General features: G+C 43.4%; 1 long non-coding RNA gene across 1 annotated transcript; it reads right to left on the reverse strand.

Moving 5' to 3' along the window:
• Nucleotides 1-1,663: 1,663 nt before the first annotated feature.
• LOC139066323 (uncharacterized) lies at nt 1,664-14,265 on the reverse strand. The gene is made up of 3 exons (XR_011519237.1): nt 14,201-14,265; nt 2,384-2,440; nt 1,664-2,274 (listed from the first exon to the last, which is right to left on the reverse strand). It is a non-coding gene; the product is annotated as an uncharacterized lncRNA (long non-coding RNA).
• Between the last annotated feature and the right edge of the window lie 6,266 nt (nt 14,266-20,531).

Here is a 20,531-nt window from a genome sequence, read left to right on the forward strand (position 1 = left end):
AAATTGATCTTGAGGGGGGAACACATATCGACGTAGCACCACTACTGTCACTTTGAGCGAACCATTGGACACACCACTTGCCACAGATGAAGCTGATAATTCACCTCTACCGTCAGTAAAACAAGCAGTAAGTGTATCAATACAGTGCTCTCCAAAATTTTACGATGCTGCCAGTCAGACAGATTCAGACATGTCAGATGCAGCGGCACAGTGGCCAGCTGATGTGCGGCAAGTTGTTACCGTGGAACACACACAGAGAAAAGTGAGTTGGATCAGTTTGGCCACAAGATAGCTTACCTTTAACTTCTGCTGACAAAAATGTGAGCTCTTGACAACAAACACTCTCCCTCTCGGTAACCATGGAGAAGCATTTGCCGCACACGCACCACCGGTTTTGTCCTGCACTCGCTTCATCCTGCCCTTCTCGCTCTTCATTTTGCTGCTCGTTTTGTGAAACATGGTCAGTGATGTCCTCATTAATGTTTCACTCTGGTTCAAATTGAAAAGGCTGAACAGATGACATGTTGATGTCGCTGAACAGTCCCTACAGGATCCCAAAGCTGCAACCAAAGTACAACCAAATGACGTCACTGCCCAGAGTGCATTGCGACACAAACGATGGTGACCTACAAGTTAAACTATTTTTACAATTTTTATAAAAACTAAGATATTAAGAAGGTTTTTTACACCATTTTAATATAACTAATACTAACATTTGTCTTTAAAGAACCACATGTTTTTGTAACCTGGGTTCCTTTTAAGAACAGGGACATTTCAAAGAAGCAAAGTTTTACAGGAACCTCAACTCAAGAGTCAGAAAATTGCCTTGCCTGCTTTCCATTAGCATGTATGGTACGAAACATTGTTTTAATTGTTTGCTCTGACATGGTCATTAGTGCCAACACTGTGGGTGTGACGAGTGGAGACTCAGTTTGAACCTGGTTGGTTTTCATGTTCTCGAACATTCTTGAGCTTTGTGTCTTTTACCAATGACAAGTGAGTTGCTACGGTTCTTCTTTCTAGCATACTGGCCATTTCAAACAGTTTTCTTTTTGAAGGATGGCTGGATCCAGTTTAAAATTGCCACATTTCCTCCCTAGTTTTAACATGATGCTAGCTATCTTTGGTGTGTTCTTACTGTATTTAGTTTCTAATTCCATTTTTGGTTCTTTGTAAAACACAGGAAAGGTTTTTCTTTACCTTGCTGATGTACGTTTCGTTTGCCGACTGCAAAACATCCTCAGGCAGCAAACGAAACGTACATCAGCAAGGTAAAGAAAAACCTTTCGTCCGTTTTAAAAAGAACCAAAAACGGAATGATGCTAGCTAACCAATACATCGATACGTATGATGTGTATGAGGCAGGAGGAAATTATGTAGGGAGCAATGGTAACATTTCACGTATGCTTGTGTACGTAACATGCAGACGGGAGAGGAGCGTCAGAAGTCTGTCAAAAAGACATAAGATAAACAGAACTAATTTGGCGCAAACATTTAGTAACCTTAGATGAAGATGGCACTCCCAATTTTCCTCGCCAAATGGAGAATTTACTAGCATTTGGCGAGTGTTAATGTCAAACCCTGTCTGAAATATAATTCTTCCTAGGACAAATTACGTCACATTTCCCATTCATGTGTATGGGTATTTAGTGCTTCCTAATGACATTCTTCCTGTCTAGAATGAACATTGTCAATAGGAGAAACTATCATGTGAAATAGCTATAATTCAGTTGTTTATATTAGAAATATATTCCTGCTGTCTTTAACCAGATATCATGAAAATCTTTTTGGATATGTTAAAATACAGTGTTGCTAGTCATAAATGTAATTACTGATATCTCAAAGTGTTTTTACAATTTAAAATATAAATTAAGAATATCCTCAATACAATTCTTACAAATGTATGTTTGGATATCTAAAATACAACCACAGACAGCCTGCATTTGCAGCTATAATGAAACACAGAGGAAAATACCAGATGTCTAAAATACTTGACACAACAGATCCTGGGATTTTCAGGAGTACTGCAAAACAATTGCAGCTTTGACAATTCCATGATCATGTTGTTTGAAATTGTAATTTTGGTACAAAAACGTAGGTTTGTTCTGCCCGAGGTTTCATCTGAGTTACAAATAAATTTGACCTACTGTGCACAACATGTCTGAGCATTAATATATACTTTTGCTACTGCATTTTACATCAATTTTTTTTTACCATTACTGTTAGCGTCAAAGGTTGAGGGATTTCCCAGATTTTCCCAGAAACTGGAATTCTCTGTGTATATAAAACAGATTTGCAATTATTAGTGACTGTAAAAACTACCAAAAACCTGACACATAATAATGACAAAACTGTCAAAAAAATACATGAATTATGTGCCGACCTCATCAGTAGAGACAGGTTCAGGAACATCAGACTGAAGGTCTGATGAGGCAAAAAGCTGAAGCAGAAAAGAACAGCAGAATTAATGAAGGACGGAGTTTTACAATGACACCTTTTTTGATTTTATACAAAACTTCAAGAATTGGACATTATTAGAATTACATTTATACATAATTAGTAGAAATGTTCAAGTTAGTTTAGTGACTGATAAGCACTATATTCTAAATATTGTTTCAGACTCCAGGGTGTTCGTAAATTTGGTCTTCTGCTGTTAAATAACTTTGGCTCTCTTTATTTTTGAGAGAGCAATGGCGGTGCTCTTGATGAATTTAAAGGTTGCGGCGTCCTGACCAATCACAAACTCGTGCTCTGTCTTGACGGATGTTTAGAAAAGTTTGCTCAACCCTGTCCCTGTCCTTGCATAGCCATCGGGAAACCCTCACAGCAACTTAAAATTAAAGTTCCATTAGTTGTTACACACACTGATGTGTGTGCGAAACTTGTTCTCCGCATTTGACCCATCCCCTGGAGAAGCGGTGAGCTGCAGACACAGCCGCGCTCGGTAACCATTTGGTGGTTTAACCCCCAATCCAACCCCTTAATGCTGAGTGTCAAGCAGCGAGGCATTGGGTCCCATTTTCCTAAGTCTTTGGTATGACCCGACCAGGAATTGAACCCTGATCTCCCAGTCTCAGGGTGGACACGCTACCACTAGGCCACTGAGATGGCGTTGCATTTATCTGAACTCACGCAGATAGAGAAGCCATCAGATAGTTTATGTTTCCAGTTAATGCAATATTCCAAAAAGCAATCGTTAACAGTTTTTTTCTACAATTAAACATAAAGTGTAAGAAACTGAAACTGAAACGGGCAGCCTTTAATGTCGTTTGTTTTGTTTGTTGAGCTCATCAGGTATGTTAAATATCCATCTGTTATTGCTTACTTATCCAAGGTCGGGTCGCGGGGGCAGCAGCCAAAGAAGTGAAGCCCAGACTTTTCTCTCCCCAGCTACTCTCACATCCTCTTCAGCTCAGAACGCGCCAATATGATTTCGCACAAGCGTGACCCGTCAACCCGGGCTCACAGTAAGACCGGGTTGGAACTGTTCAGGTTTACGCAGACAATCTTTACATTTAGAATTGGCATACAGATGTAAAATTTATGCAGTAAAATATAAAGCATTATGTTAAAAGTCCGCTTTCCAGAGGAATAATGTTTGTGAACACAAGCTGTATGTTAAAAGTCTACTTGGTCACCTTAACCGTTTGGACCACGTTACCCATGATGCACCTCAGTATCTGTACTTTCGGTTGGGAACGTGTTTAGCGCAGTTCAGCACAGCTGAAAGGTGTTGGATGATCAGCGTTTTTCTCGTGCGTTCCTGTGTGAGTTACCCTCTGTGTGCGTGTTTATCATGTGAGTATTATAAGACGAGAGTCATGCTTATTTGACTTTATCTGTGAGTTCCTCTGTGTAATTCACTAAGTAAGAAGCTAGTCCTGTTGCTATCGCTAAGCTGCAGGTTTTGTTGGCCTACTTCAGGCAGCCTTGGTTGCAGCTTATATGGCATTCCATATACGACTCACTGTCAAGTATGGTGGTTGGAGGTGGATGGAACTATTTACTGTGTTTATTATCTGACCTGTAGAGATCCTGTTTGCTAATGCATATACCAACTAGAAATTCATGTATGGTCTTAGGGTGGCACCTAGTGGCCATGAGGTTTATAGCAGATCGTATAACTTCATGTTGGAAACCCACAGTGCTGTATAAGCGGTACACTGCTATTCATACGAATGTTTGTTCTTTCTGTTAACAGATTACCACACCCACATACTCCTACACACTCACACTCCCTTTACCTGCATTCATAGATGGGAATGCAATTGCCTCACAACTAATGTTGTACATCCTGTTGATGTACATGTACATGTACATGTCATCTGCCACCTCCTTAATAAAGCTACTTGGACTACATCACTGTGGAGTGCCAATCCTTCTGACCGAGGACGACTCAGTTGAAGCGTGATCGGCAATCAGTGCAAACATTCAGTACAAGTGGTCCTTCGAGCCGGATTTGCCTTGGCTGAGTTCATGAGATGACAAACCCTCAGGATGGAGGTGCATCTAGTAGCCCCCATCCAAAACAGGAGAGGAAACTCCCGGGATATCTGGTGGACTATGAGCACAACCTAACTGAGCCACCCAACCCATCTAGAGCTCCAAGTAGTTCCAGCAGCTCTGACAATGAAGAGGAAGGGAGATAGCAGAGGATGGACTCAGCATGGAACAGTGTCCTCCAAACCATGAATCACCTTCAAGCGTCTATGGAGGACACTCATGGAACATTACTGAAGCGGGTGGAGCGTTTGGAGCAAGCTTCACAACCTAGCAGTGACATCGCACCATAGAGCAACTACCTGTGCCAGAGCAGGACACCACAACACCTGCGAACATGCTGACGCCAGTGAAGGCATCTGCTCCATCACCTCCTCGTGAAGTGAGTTTTCACACTCAGCCAGTGCTGCACCCTGCCACTTATGTAGCTGCATCAACGCCACTCAGGAGACTTGGCCGATGCACCGCTACGCCCTTCGTGTATCAGCGATCGGAACATCATCTCCGTATAAACCGGCCCAGCCAGGTGCAGATATCACACCACGCAGCCTCAGCTAATCAGCCAAGACAACGTGCTTATCATGCAGTACACCAGCTATCACAGGCTGGGGATCCAGTGAGTCTGCAGCAGACGTTACATCCAGCTGCTCCCGTCTTCGAAGCCAGACCTCCAGCTAATCCTGTGTACTTGCAGCAACCACCGCGTCCTGCTGATCCGACCTACCAACTTCCACGTCCACCAGAACCTGTGACCCAGCCATCACAGTGGGCAGACGCTCATCACCCTGTATCCAACATATTGCATCCTGAAGCTTTGCCTGATCCGGCTGGCAACCACCACGTTCCCGATCCGTCAGGAAGTGACTATTCATCATCTTCCTCTGCTGAACAGCATAATCCACGGGTTGCCACATCTGAATCAGCCAGAGCACCTCTACCAAACCTGATGGAGATGATGGTGGCGTCTTCATACGGTATTCCAAAGCCTAGGCTGGTGGTCTTCAGGTCGGGCAGAGAGAGTGACTTCGCCTTATTAAAGAAAGGGCTGGACAGCACCTTAGGGCCACATTCTCATCTGGGAGAAGATTACAAGTTTCAGGTTATATTAGATCATCTAGAGCAGGGATGCCCAATCCTGGTCCTGGAGGGCCGGTATCCTGCATGTTTTAGTTTGAACTCTGTTTCAACACTCCTGATTTCAATTAGCAGCTAATTAACAGGCTTCTGCAGAGCCTGATGAGCTGCTGCACAGGTGTTTTGACCACTGAATCAAGTCTGTTGGAGCAGAAAAACCACAAAACCTGCTGGACACTGGCCCTCCAGGACCAGGATTGGGCACCCCTGATCTAGAGTATCCCAGCGCCCTACAGGTAGCCAAGCTCTACATCCACAACCGCACTCCCTATACTAGTGCAATGAGGGCGCTAGAGCAGAGGTATGGACAGCCAAGGCAGTTAGTCCAAAGTGAGCTTAGCACTATATTGAACTGCCCCCCTATTAGAACAGGAGACTCTCAAGCTATTGAGGACCTGTCCCTGTCCATGTCCAGCCTGGTCAGGCTTCTCAGTACCATGGATGAAGTAGCAGCCAGTGAGCTTCATTGTGGTTCACATGTGGACAGACTGCTTACCAAACTCCCCCTGAACTACAGAGACAGCTTCATCGAGTACTGTATTACCCGGGGGATCATCGGCACTGGCAGCAGCCGAACATACAATATGTACGACTTCTCACAATGGCTCGAACGGAAATCCCAAGTCCTTCAGCTATCCAGACAAGCCTCTCACATGCCCCCTGACAGGCCACGCCCAGAGAAGAACCTACTCAAAGCCTTAGCAGGGCCCAAGTCACACAGCAAATCTGCTTCCATCTACTACAGCCCAAATCCAGCCCAAGCCAAGCTAAGACCAGGGGGAGAATCTACAGCTCCAGACCCGACAGTCCAACCTAAGAAGAGACAGAAATTCAAACCTTATTGTCCATACTGTGAAGGAACAGAGCATTATCTGAATGGCTGTGATGGATTGAAAGGGCTAGACCTCAAAGCTATGGCTACCTGGATTACAGAGAAGGTCAAATGCTGGCGCTGTGGCCGTAAACATTCTCCAGAGCAGTGTACTCCAAAGAAGCCGTGCAGCACCTGTGGAGAACAGCATTTGTCGGTGCTCCATGACCTGGTTGAGGCCAAGAAGAGGGACCCTAACATACTAACTGTGAGTACTAGTATGGTTAACCTAGACTATTCAAGTCACTCAGGTAGAGTCATGCTTAAAGTAGTACCAATTCAACTACATCATGGTGGCAAATCTCTGGACACATTTGCTGTGCTTGATGACGGCTCAGAAAAGACTGTTGTGCTTCCTGCGGCAGTTGAATCTCTAGGTTTGGAGCAGGAGGAAGCAACACTCGCACTGCTAACTATCCGTCGAGATGTAATCCAGATGAAGGGAGGCTTTGTCTCATTTCAGGTTTCACCAAGCTCGGATTGGCCATCCAGGGGCCGGCCAGTAGTATGCCTACATCTGAGGGGGAGCTGCAGTGCCTGAACATGTGTCTTTCTCCTGCAGAGGCCCTGCATCAAAATGTGAAGCGTTTGTGGCAACTAGATGTTCCCCCCTATAGGACAGAGAAGGAGGTCACACGGTTAAAGGAGGACAGAGAGGCAGTGGCTACGTTGGAAACAAAGACCCTCAAGAGTCCCAGTAGATGGTGTCGAGAGATATGCCACTCCTCTGCTGAGAAGAAGAGACTTTCCACGTATGTGTGTCTCCCCTGAAGCAGTAAAAGGCCTCCTCAGATCTACTGAACGTAAGCTGGCCAAGAACCCTGATCTGACTCTTACATACAACCAGGAGATCCACAGGTTAGTAGATTCTGGCTATGTTGCTAAGCTGAGCCCAGATGAGACACATAGCTCTTCTGAGTCATGGTATGTACCACACCACATAGTACATCACAACAATAAGGCTAGAGTGGTCTTCAACTGTTTGTTTGAGTTTCAGGGGTCCGTCCTGAACCGCTGCCTCTTACCAGGACCTCCCATGGGGCCCACTCTGCTGGGGGTATTACTCCGCTTCCGCCAACACCCTGTAGCCGTGAGTGGAGATATCAAAGCCATGTTTCATCAGATTCGGCTGCTCCCAGAGGATTGTCCCCTGCTACGGTTTCTGTGGAGGGATTGTGAAACGGATCGGCCCCCAGACATATATGAGTGGAGAGTTTTGCCCTTCGGAACGACATGTAGCCCCTGCTGTGCTACGTTCACCCTACAGAGACATGCAAGGGAGCACAGAGACACCCACAAAGACATTGGTGACTCGGTCCACACAGCCTTCTACGTGGATAATTGTTTACAGTCCCTGTTCAACCCAGAAGAGGCAAAACAGCTCATCGACCGGATGAGAGATTTACTCATTCAGGGAGGATTCGATATACGACAGTGGGCGAGCAACGTGCCTGAAGTAGTTGCTCACCTGCCCGCTTCAGCTGTATCAGAGAGCTGTGAACTTTGGCTGAACTTCAAAGACTCACAAGAGTCAACGTTAGGACTTAGCTGGCACTGTCCGACAGATGTCCTGGGATATAAGCACCGCCCTATCACCTACTTCACAGTCACGCTGCGCAATGTGTACAAGGTACTAGCTACCCATGATGACCCACTAGGGTATATTTGTCCCTACACTACAAGGGCCAAGCTGATTGTACAGGCCCTGTGGAGCACAGAAAGAGGGTGGGATGAGCCCATCGAAGGGAATCTACTTCAGTCCTGGCTTGAGTGGGAAGGCGAACTGTCACACCTTCAGCATGTCACCATTCCCCGCTGCTACGCTCCTCCTCATAACTCCAGTAATGTGACATACGAAGCTCACGTATTCTGTGACGCATCGGAAAAGGCTTATGGGGCTGTGGCTTATCTCAGGGTAATCGAGCAGCAACGGCCCATCATCACATCATTCCTGATGGCTCGCTCTAGAGTGGCCCCACGCAAGCAGGTGTCAATGCCCCGGTTGAAGCTTTGCGCAGCATTCACAGGAGCCCAAATGGCCAGATTACTCCAGACAGAGCTTACCGTTCCCATAAAGTAGGGCTGTCGCGGTTGAGGAATTCCCCCTGCGGTGATTCAGGGTGGCTTAATATTGTGGTGTGCGATATTATTGCAGCACTTTATTTTTATTGCAGTACTATCTAAACATAATGTTTACACATTTAAAAAAGGTTAAAAATTGCCGTGCCTTCTTTTATAACACTTTACTGAATGCAGATCAAAGGGCAGTAACAACACAGATCGCAGTGACGTTTGTTTCTCCGACAGTCGGAGTCCGACTGAACTTAAAAACAACAAAATTCAGGAGAAGGATAAACTTTTAAATGCAAATTTGGCTGCAGCATCTAACAAATAAGAAACAAGTCCCCATTTTGTTTAGTTGTTTAAAATCAAGCATAAAACTTACATATACCGGGCGCGGGGCACTATCATTTCCCTTTCACTTTCACACACACAAATGATGGTGATTTATAGCTCGGTCACGTCCTTGTTACCCACAAGGAAAACCAGCATGTTAACCATATACGGTTTGACAGAGGATCTGAGAGGGGTGGCAACATTTCCAGCAACACTGAAAACCCTCTCGGATGGTGCGCTCGTTGCACTAATGCACACATACTTACGTGCGACTGGCGAGCAAAGGGAATCTCTCCCGGTTGTTGCTCCACCATGTCAGGGGGGTTTCTTTAGGGTGGACGCATTCCTCCTGCAGGTAGCGAGTGAGCTCCAGCTCGGCTCAAACTCTCTTCGGGACGGTTGCAGAAGCAGTGCTTGTCCGGGACTTCAGGAGGTCTCCGAGCGTTTATTTTATTTTTTATTTTTGCCGCTGGTGGCAGCTCTGTCTCGGCCAAGGACACTGGCTGCACAGCAGCTGACGTACTGAAAACCAACGTGCTCCCAAAGGAGCGAAGTAACGTTTCGTTTTGATACCAGTGCAGCCATCCTTCTCAACATGCATCATTGAGTTGAATCAAGTTCAGTAATCGCGGTGGCCCATGATGCAGCGCGGTGGGTTTCTTCATATTGCAATATTTCATTTTTGCGGTTACCGTGACAGCCCTACCATACAGTCGATTTACCTGTGGACAGACTCCACCACGGTGCTGCAGTGGATCCAATCTAGTTCCTGTCGCTATAAGGTATTTGTGGGGACTCAAATCTGTGATATACAGGAGCTGACATCTCCTGAACAGTGGTGATAAGTGACCTCTGAGCTCAATCCTCCTGATGACATCACCAGAGGGAAACATCTCGCTGACCTAACAGCCCCCAATCGTTGGTCACATGGTCCACCTTTCCTATTACAAGCTGCTGACACTTGGCTTAAGCTACCAACAGAGTTTCCAGCATGCAATGAAGCAGAGCTCAGGAGGACTGCATTCTGTGGGCACGCTTCTGTATCCCCAACCTTGCCGGATCCAACGCAGTATGCCTCACTAGATGAGCTGATTGCTGCTACGTACCGGACCCTACACAGGGCAGCAGACACTCCTATTACAGCCACAGAGCGACTAGAAACCAAGACCATGCTGCTCCGCTCAGCTCAGACCGACAGCTTCGCAGAGGAGACCAAAGCCCTCCAGACCAGTCACCCAGTCCGCTCAAACAGCCGTCTTAGCGTGCTGTCCCCTGAATATGACAATCTTACTGGTCTCATCAGAGTCGGAGGCTGCCTTCGTCAAGCCGCAGACTTAGATCCGGACAGTATTCATCCCATCGTATTAGCAGCTGAACATCCCCTGACCAAGCTCATCATAAAGACTTATGATGACCAGCTCCTTCACCCAGGTGCAGAGAGGCTATTTGCGGAGATACAGCGCACCTATTGGATTCTCAGAGGACGTCAAGCCATTAAGAAACACCAACACCAGTGTGTGGACTGTAGGAGAAGGCGCGCCACACCTTCTACACCCAAGATGGCTGATTTACCTTCCTCGCGGATGAGACTCTATAAACCCCCGTTCTGGTCAACGGGCGTAGACTGTTTCGACCATACACGATAAAGATAGGTCGTAGAAGAGAGCAACGCTGGGGAATTATCTACAAGTGTCTTACAACCAGATGTGTGCATCTCGATCTCCCTAGTCTTGATACCGATTCCTTCCTTATGTCATTACGCAGATTTATCACACGCAGAGGAAAGCCATACGAGATGTGGTCTGTTCGAGGGACCAATTTCAGAGGTGGTCATAGAGAACTCCAAGCAGTGTTTTAAAACATGGAGCCTGACCTCAAGCAGCAACTAGCCACGCAGGCTATCAACTTTTGCTTCAATCCCCCACACTCTCCTCATTTCGGAGGAGCCTGGGAAAGGGAAATCAGAGCAGTGAAGTCAGCTCTGCAAGTAGTCCTGAAGGACCAAGTTGTGGCAGAAGAAGTCCTACTCACAGCTCTCATAGAGGTTGAGGGCATTTTGAACTCAAAACCGCTTGGCTATGCATCGGCTGACATAGCCGACCCAGATCCCATCACACCAAATCTTCTCTTGATGGGGCGGCGTGATTCGGCACTACCCCAGGCAGTCTACGGCCCCTCAGGCACTCTTTCGACCAGAAGATGGATACACAGCCAGATCATCAGTGACCACTTCTGGAAGCGGTTCATACAGAACTACCTCCCAGGACTGCAACTCCGACAGAAATGGAGGAAGTCCACTGACAACATGACCGTGGGACAAGCTGTTATGATTGTAGACTCTAATCTGCCTAGAGGCCTCTGGCCTGTGGGTACCATTTCCCAAGTTTTTCCAGGGACTGATGGTGTTGTTCGAGCTGCCGAAGTCAAGGTCAAAGACAGTCTCTATGTTCGCCCGGTGACTAAGCTAGTGGGACTCCCCAAAGTCCCTGAGGACTTAGATGATACTGTTCCGAAATAGAATGACTTTAGCATGTGTGTATTTGTATCCATACAAATACAGGGGCGGCTGTTAAAAGTCTGCTTTCCAGAGGAATAATGTTTGTGAACACAAACTGTATGTTAAAAGTCTGCTTGGTCACCTTAACCGTTTAGACTACGTTACCCATGATGCACCTCGGTATCTGTACTTCCGGTTGGGAACGTGTTTAGCGCAGTTCAGCACAGCTGAAAGGTGTTGGATGATCAGCGTTTTTCTCGTGCGTTCCTGTGTGAGATACCCTCGGTGTGCGTGTTCATCATGTTAGTATTATAAGACGAGAGTCATGCTTATTTGACTTTATCTGTGAGTTGCTCTGTGTAATTCACTAAGTAAGAAGCTAGTCCTGTTGCTATCGCTAAGCTGCAGGTTTTGTTGGCCTACTTCAGGCAGCCTTGGTTGCAGCTTATATGGCATTCCATATACGACTCACTGTCAAGTATGGTGGTTGGAGGTGGATGGAACTATTTACTGTGTTTATTATCTGACCTGTAGAGATCCTGTTTGCTAATGCATATACCAACTAGAAATTCATGTATGGTCTTAGGGTGGCATCTAGTGGCCATGAGTTTATAGCAGATCGTATAACTTCATGTTGGAAACCCACAGTGCTGTATAAGCGGTACACTGCTATTCATTAGAGGTGTGAATCTTCACTTGTCTCCCGATTCGATTCGATTACAATTATTGGGTCAATGATTCAATTCAATTCGATATCCCGATGCATCACGATGCATCACGATTATTTCATATTGGTTTGTTTTCATCGATAAATAGAAGATGTCAGATAATTGCTTTTTTTTTAATCAAAAACGTGATTGATTCAACCTGCCATGCCTCAAAAGCTCTCCATTCACAACAGGTTAGGACAAAACATTTAAACATTTAAGAAGATTTAACAAAGTAAAACAATCTGTTTCCTCGTTCAACACCACACCTCAGGCTGAGAAAACATGCTTTACAAAATCTCACAAAATCTAAAAAAGGTACTGAAAACCTACAGGACACATAATGTAATAATAAAATCCATAATGGGTTCATATATGAGTCTTTAATGTCTCTGAGCAGCTCTAGAGTCAAATATTTATGCCACAGTTGAAAGGTGTCAGAAATAACACCAAATGAAATGTTTGACTTAGTTTATTTTATTTGAACCCAGTGGTTCATTTCTGAAGTGTTGGAGAATGAATCAAGTTCTGTTTGATGCAGAAAATAATAAAACATAAAACAAATTCTACACTTCCAATAATATTTAAGATGTGTGTTTTATTCTTCCTTATAATAACACCAGCAGAAGATTGTGGGCTGGATTAGGATTAAATTACCCAGCTGATGGATCTCCTTCACTAACCAGCTAACTACAAACCTTTCCACTAACCTGTCCTGTGTGACCCTCATGTCCATGCTGTCTCTGGAGGAGCAGATAGGAGACAAGACCTCCTGTAACTTAAAATGAACCAAAGCTTCCTCCCAGTTTCTCTTTAAGCTGAATTTAACATCAGTTTATCTGCATGAAACAAAAAAATAAAGTGGAACAAGAACTTCTTTCTTCTATTTCTCCCTCCTTTTAACTTCTCCGTGTCCCTAAATAAAAGACAGACAATCACGCTGCAGCCGCCGTCATTGACCCCGCCCCCTCCCCCGAGACCGGATCTCCCAGCATTACAACACTTGGTCTGACTGAGCGCTTTCAGGAGAAATAATAATTAAATTATGAAAATAATAATGCATGTTTGGAGCATCGGTTTGGAGGGGCGTCCTCTGATCCTCTCGTGTGAGCAGACAGTCTCTCTCTCTCTCTCAGTCGCTGATCGAGCGAGCTGAGCGCGCCGCATGACAACCCGCTCAATTAACATAATTCACGGCCCAAATCCAACAGAACCGGTCAGGCTGATTCGGTTCCGGTTCGGTCTCAGGTTACAAATCAAGCGTTCAGCCCTGCAGTACCACATTAAGGCGGAACCACTTGGTAAATGTGGAGGACGCTCACTCTGACAGATTTGGATACTGCACTGGTGCCGCCGTTAAAAAACAAAACTACATTCCACTATAATCGATTATGGCGTACTCTTCTACGATGCAGAATCGTTTATGTCCGCATCCCGATGCATCGATTATTTGATTACTTTCCTCAGCTCTACTATTCATACGAATGTTTGTTCTTTCTGTTAACAGATTACCACACCCACATACTCCTACACACTCAAACTCCCTTTACCTGCATTCATAGATGGGAATGCAATTGCCTCACCGCTAACGTTGTACATCCTGTTGATGTCATCTGCCACCTCCTTAATAAAGCTACTTGGACTACATCACTGTAGAGTGCCAACCCTTCTGACCGAGGACGACTCAGTTGAAGGGTGATCGGCAATCAGTGCAAACATTCAGAACACATTTTATTTAAATATCCATTCATTATTTTACAAGCCCAGAGAGCTGCATCAGATGGATGGAAGAGCCGCATATGGCTCCAGAGCCGCGGGTTGCCGACCCCTGGCTTAAATCAAGGATTCACAGGTCCTGATAGCAGCTGCAGGGGCTCTTTTTACCTGTGTTGAGTGCATTATTACCCAGATTAAAACAATAAAAATTTAAGCGGCCTATATAATTCCATCCAACATGACTGAGATATTGCTTGTGAATATTTCCCTGTAATATTCTTACATGTTTAAGTAGAAAAATGTATAAACTAATAAGGAATTTTATGACATTTCACTTTTAACAAAAGTAAAGAGTCAAAAAGTGGAAAGTTTACCAACCTCTGTAGCAGTGGAGACAGGTTCAGAAACATCAGACTGGAGAACTGACAGAGAGAGGGAAATTAGTACTACAATTTCAATTTCAAAAGAACAATCACAACCAGCAAATCAATATACTACACCAAGCAGCAGAAATTACACAAAAAAATAGTTATTAGGGCTCACTATCCTGGCTCTTGCTTGTAAAGCCTGTGTTGATTTAATGTCCAGGAGAGGGCAGAAAACATCTCAACTGTGGATGCACTGATCCACTTTTTTTTACTACCAATACTGATATCTGGTTTGATATCGATCGATATCCATCCAATACCATCACAGAAAACCAACACTGTATTACCTAATGAAATTCACTAGAATAATTGGAGAAGTATAAATTAGGCTCTAGCCCCTCTAGAAGACCTCAAATCCTGCTGCTCTCTGCTTTGGCTTATTGAAACAGGAGAACCAGAGTAGTTCCCCCACAGAAAAGGGCTCAAGAAGCAAACTTAATCACTTCAGATGTCCAAAACTGTTTGGAGGCCTGTGTTTTAATTGTAATTTGAGAAAAAAAATACATTTATAGACATTTTACTGTTGGTCAGAATATTTTACAGAGGATGCTTTTCTGTCCATATTAATATATAGAAAAATTATCGTCATCGCGATAACAGGACATGCGATAGGCCCATCGCAAAACACGGCAAAAACAGCGATGAATGTTTGGTTCAAACATTTCCATCCGTGTCATATATCAGCGTTTTGTAAACCAGCTCTGTTTTTTACTCGGAAGTATTATTTGACCAATCAAATGTAGTCCTTCTGATATGCGGCCAATCAGATGGTTCCGTTCACGTAATACACCCGCCCCATACATAGACCCTTTTGGAAAGCAACACCCAAACAGAGTTTGCGGCGCTGTTCCCTTGTTCGTCATGCTGGTTCAGAGAAATGAACGCACTTTGTGCTGAGGTTTCTGGATTCAGCGCTGCTTTCAAACGTGAACGTGACTCTACTCGGTGTCGTTAATCATTTTTACCGGGCTGACTCCGACATTTGCCGGTGAACCAACCCAACTTCGTGTCGCTAGTGTTAGCCCCAGGCTCCGGTTAGCTTCCAGCTAAAAGGCTACAGCACTCTCCTCCCAGTCCCACCCTGCTAAAGAGGGCCTGGAAAAGTTCCCCCACACATCAAAGTGATTTTTCATTTATGAGCTTTTATAACCTTGTTAATCAGGATAGTTGATTTGCTGCTGCACATAAACTGTCAGTCAGAAGCTCTGCTATCCGATTATTTTAGTTCAATTTGTTAGCTTGTTATCAGAATCATAGTTGCAGTTTCATCATCTGAGCTGCTTTTTAAGATCTAGGTAAACTTGTTCAATTTGGGGTTAAAACCAAATGTTTTCACATATTTTCCATGTAGTTTTTTGCCAGCTCCTCTTCTGAAAGGTAGACAATTGTTTTCTCTTTCCCTCAAAAAATCTAAATTTTCTCCTAGCTTGGCACAGCACAGTTCACTTCCCAGTTACAGCAACAGCCTTATATCATAACCACGTAAGTGGAGAAAATGCTCAGTAGCGATGAGAGAATTTGTTGTTGCATTTAAGTGATGTTAACTATTATTTAACATTTAAAGTAATTTTCTGATTTTTCTATTTATTCAAAAAACCCTGGTAAGGGATGTTTTTCTGTATTTGGAGCATCAGAAAAAGTTTTATGGTGGAGGTGATGTTTTAAAGTCACTGAGAAACTGCATGCATGCAGTTTGTTGTTTTGCTGCTAATACAGTAGCAGGTGCAGCTGCATATTTTTCAATAAAAATGTTATGTTGTAATGGAATTCATGCATTAGTTTTTGTTTGCTTTAAACCCAGAGCAGACATCACACGCCAGACGACATCAACACTGCATACTTTAGCATTTGTTCATTTATCGCGAGTAATATCGATATTGCAATATTAAGCACTGTTATCGAGTATCGCAGGTTTTCCTAATATTGTGCAGCCCTAGTCCATATGAACAACGCAACCCTATCTCAACAAGTGCTCCTTAATCCAACCACTCCATATACAATTTCTACAAAAAAGATGGCCAACCCCCACCAAAAGCTTTCTGTAAAACAAATTGTAAGCCAAATGGGCGGTTCCCACCACCACAATCATGGCGGTAGCTCATGTTATGTCAGCAAATCCCAAAAACGATCATCAAATGGTTGACACCAATCAAACTTTGAACTAATGTAGCCACAAGCTAGCCCCAACGTAACAGAGTTAACACGGAGCTAGGAGCCAACAGGAGTTTTAAGCCAGAAAAATGCAACTGAGCGACTCAAAGCAAAGCACACATCAGCTCCAAGAGTTGTTTCTGTGGTTTTTAGGTTGTTTATTTTTTGTGACGCACTATTGTATTTATGTATTTCAGGGACTTTTTAATACAGAATAATTTGTCTCTCATTCTCCTCCACCTCTTCCTATGGTCACCACCTCAAAACCCACATTTTTTGTCATGTCCATCCACGAATGAATACGCTTGCTGTGTATCTTCTTCAGTCACGGGTGACAAAACATTTGACTTTCTCAGTGAGATGGTTTGTGTCTGACATTAAATAAAAATTTGGCTCACTTTTCATCCTAAGCTTGCGATCTCAGTCTCGACAGATGTTTGAACTCCGCCTGTCCTTGCGTGGCTGCAGAAGAGCCCTTGCAACAACAGATAACAGCGTTGCGTCTATCCGAACCAATGCAGACAGAGAAGTAAAAATTAGGCTTGAATCCTTGCCTGTTTCCAGCCTGATGTGCTTCTCTTCCTCTTGATGCTGGTTTTGTCTTCTTGGAAGACTCTTCATGATATTCACTAAAAAAATGAACAAAAATCTAATCAAAAGCCAGTACTTTGTACAAGTACACACAGTAATCCAAATATTCTCCTCACAGATCACATCATCTTACTATCCTTAACTTCATTTGTACCACAACCAGGGGTGGACTGGGACCAAAAATTGGCCCTGTCATTTTGTACCACTAGTAATTTTTTTACACCAGCTTTCTGACCCTGGTCTTCTATATTCCATATCCATCATGTTTTAATTGTTTCCTTGCTGCAGCACAAAAGGTTTTTTTTTTTTAGCTTTTCAACACAACAAAACACGATCAGGGCAAGAAAACTGCTGATATTTAGCAGCTCATTTTAGGTAAAATAAAAACAAGCAAATTTTCTAATTTATCACAAACCTAAGTTGTATTCCCTAAAGATCAGTAAAATTGTCTCTCACACACATATTACCAGTGTACATTATCCTGATGTCATTAGAATTACCTTGAACTTATTTGAAATACAAATTTCAAATGTGATTCTTCTCATTGATTGCTAACTTTTTCAAATGTATTTTAGTTATTTTTATTGTTGCATATTTTACACAAAACTAAAGGTCCTTGCCTTTAGTTTGCAAATCAGAAAAATCAGTTCCAACTCATTTCCACATTTCCACTCCCAGTATCTTTAATCTGCCATAACAAATGTTTATTTTATGGGTGACCAATCAGAACTATAGAAATAATTGCACTGTTAGTAACCCATTGTTAGTAGTATGGTAATGCCAACTCACAATAAAAATTATAAAAGTGGTAATCTTTGAACTTCCACTCATTAACTAAATGTTTCACAAATCACCACCTGGTATTTATGGATTCTGTTGTTACTAATGTAGAATTATCTAATCCGGTATGGCACGCCAGGGGTGGACATTAACTTCAAAACCAACCGGCCAGCCGGTTGCACGGTTCTGAGGATGCGTTAGAAGTGCCTCAGTGCGGCGTTCAATGACCAGAAAAAAACATTTTTTACAACACCATGAAGACAGCATTAAATACAGCGTTCAGAAGGGATTTTCGCCGCTGTTTTCTGCGTTTTAAGTTTAAGAACGGCAATTTAGACACTGTTAAATACTTGAACATGTTCAAAAGTGGGTGATTAGTGATCCGACCAGCTTGCCATAATCCTGAGACAGACAGACAGATAGATTAATAGACAAGACAGTTAAGAACTGACACACAGACAGACAAATAGATGATAGAGGTGAAAGTTCATGCATTAAAAATCAGAGCTGCAGTAAAATCTATTTTTCAGTTCACAGAATTATCCTCTTTTCTGTCTCATGAGCGGATGTTTATGCCCAGTTTAAATTTTTTTCAACAACATTCTCACTTTCACATTAAGCCCACCATGTTGTTAGGTCCATTTTAAGAGGGTTTCGGATCTTCTAAAATATTCCTAACCCCCTTATTATTTTAGGTGGATTGAGCCTAAACTTGTGCACAGTGATAAAACTGCACACTTGCTCCACAATTGTGCAGCTCACTGTCTGCAAGTTTAAAGAGCAAATTGCAGGATAGAGACTCCCATGTTTATAGAGACATAATATAAACTAATTTAAACATTTTTTTAAACGAACATATATTATTTAGGCTTTTAGAGTCATTTTTGTGAAAACCTTTTTTTGTTTTTGTTTTTTGCCAAACCAAGTGGAGTCAGCTGAGGGAGTCCTGTTAGCTTAATCCAGAGAAACATATGGACACTAATGCAGCTCTGACACAGAGGAAACTTTAAATGTTTATTATTCTACTTCTGATGGATCAAAACCATAGTTATGAGTTGCTGCACGCCTCAGAGAGAGCAGTGAACAACCAGAGGGATAAACCATCGGCCAAAGCAGAAATAATCATTAGAAATTGTTTTTCAGTTTTCCACACCTTTAAAAGCATTCATCTAGTTAATGAAATACAAACTAACCATTCTCCATGATTAACTTACCTCTGGGACCAGGGCCAAGCAGGAAAAGGAGATTTTCCGATGACCGGGCAGGAGGATGCGGTTCTAATCGCCGCTGCTTCTACACCCGAACTTGACAGAACAGGAATCAGACGAGAATTTCCAGCCGAGAGGATGGTGGAGCGGGAGTGTAGCGCCGATGCTAGCACTAGCAAGGCGGGAGTGTAGCGCCGATGCTAGCACTAGCAAACCAGACTGAAATATGTTACCTTTCTAGCTCCAGAACTAGCAACGGCGGGGAAACTCCAGCAGAGTGGGAGGGAGGAGCGGAGGTTCCAGTTTTAATTACTGCTGTCTGTACGGTATCAACCGCGTCTTGATTCGGACCAGATCACCATATGAATCAGGTAGCTGAGGAATTTAGCCAAATGGACCGGTGTTCAGATACATTTTGATAAACAGACAAAATGTAAAGCATTATTTTTCCTAATGTTTTGGGTTCTTTGCCAGGAATACAGTTTTATAACAACTACATCAGCACATTTTAAATAAAGATTCTTACCTCTGAATTGTAGGTCTTTCCGTCCTTCCTCCTCCCTGGACGCTGGAACTCAAAGAAAGGCTGGATGATGAACTTCTGCCTGCTTGTGTCAGGAGGCGCGAAATTGTATCGATTTTCGCGAGAGGGTGCTCGCTGCAGAACCACAAAGGTGGAGCTGCACCAGAAGGTGGAGCTGCACCAGAGTCAGCCCCGCCCATTCACGCAAACAGCCTAGCCCACTGACTTCTTCTGTTTTTTTATTTTATCGCAAACTAACCTGATCCACATGAATTACAGCTGTTACTAGTTTACAAATGTTAATGCTATGTTCTATGCTCCAATTAAGCAAGATAAATATAACTTGCTACCTGACAAATCCTGAATATATCCCGAAATGTAAAGGTTTCTTTTAGCGAACATCTGTCCATAGCCGCTCCAACAGAACCGGGCTAGAAAAGCATTTAAGGACACATTTTACTGTATTCTGGTAGTCCAGTGGCAAGTGTGTCAGTTTTTAATTAAGTTTTGCTTTCCCCTCAGCTGATGCTGGTTCGACTCTCGGTGGGGTCGGCAACAATCTATTTAGCCTGCTGAAAAATTTAATTTGTTTATATTTTAGTTGTAATGTTTATTTTCTGCAAAATATTTATGTCTCTATAAGTTCTTTGAATTTGGTCGTTCTTAAACAGCATTTTAGTTGAAACTCTGCTCAGAAATTGACTCACACTGGCTAAATAAACGAATAAATAAAAAACAAACAAACACACTAGTCTTTATATTTTAAACGGTATACCGATAAATGGTTAAAAACATAGTACTGGCAAGTGTAGCTAGAAAAGAAGAAAAAAGTTTGCGCCACTACCGGGAGGCGAACCTGCGCAAAACTACATATCAAGTTGACTTCATAACCACTTCACTACTACATCTGTCTACAAACAAGTGGTGTTACTTGTAATTGTCCCATCTCGTGTGTCTTTGTAGATGGGGATGTACGGTTTTTCCGGTGGTGTCTCAGTAGAAGTCATTTTAGAAATAACTTGTCAGAA

The sequence above is a fragment of the Nothobranchius furzeri genome, chromosome 2 (assembly GCF_043380555.1).
Source record: "Nothobranchius furzeri strain GRZ-AD chromosome 2, NfurGRZ-RIMD1, whole genome shotgun sequence".
Taxonomy (NCBI): Eukaryota; Metazoa; Chordata; class Actinopteri; order Cyprinodontiformes; family Nothobranchiidae; genus Nothobranchius; species Nothobranchius furzeri.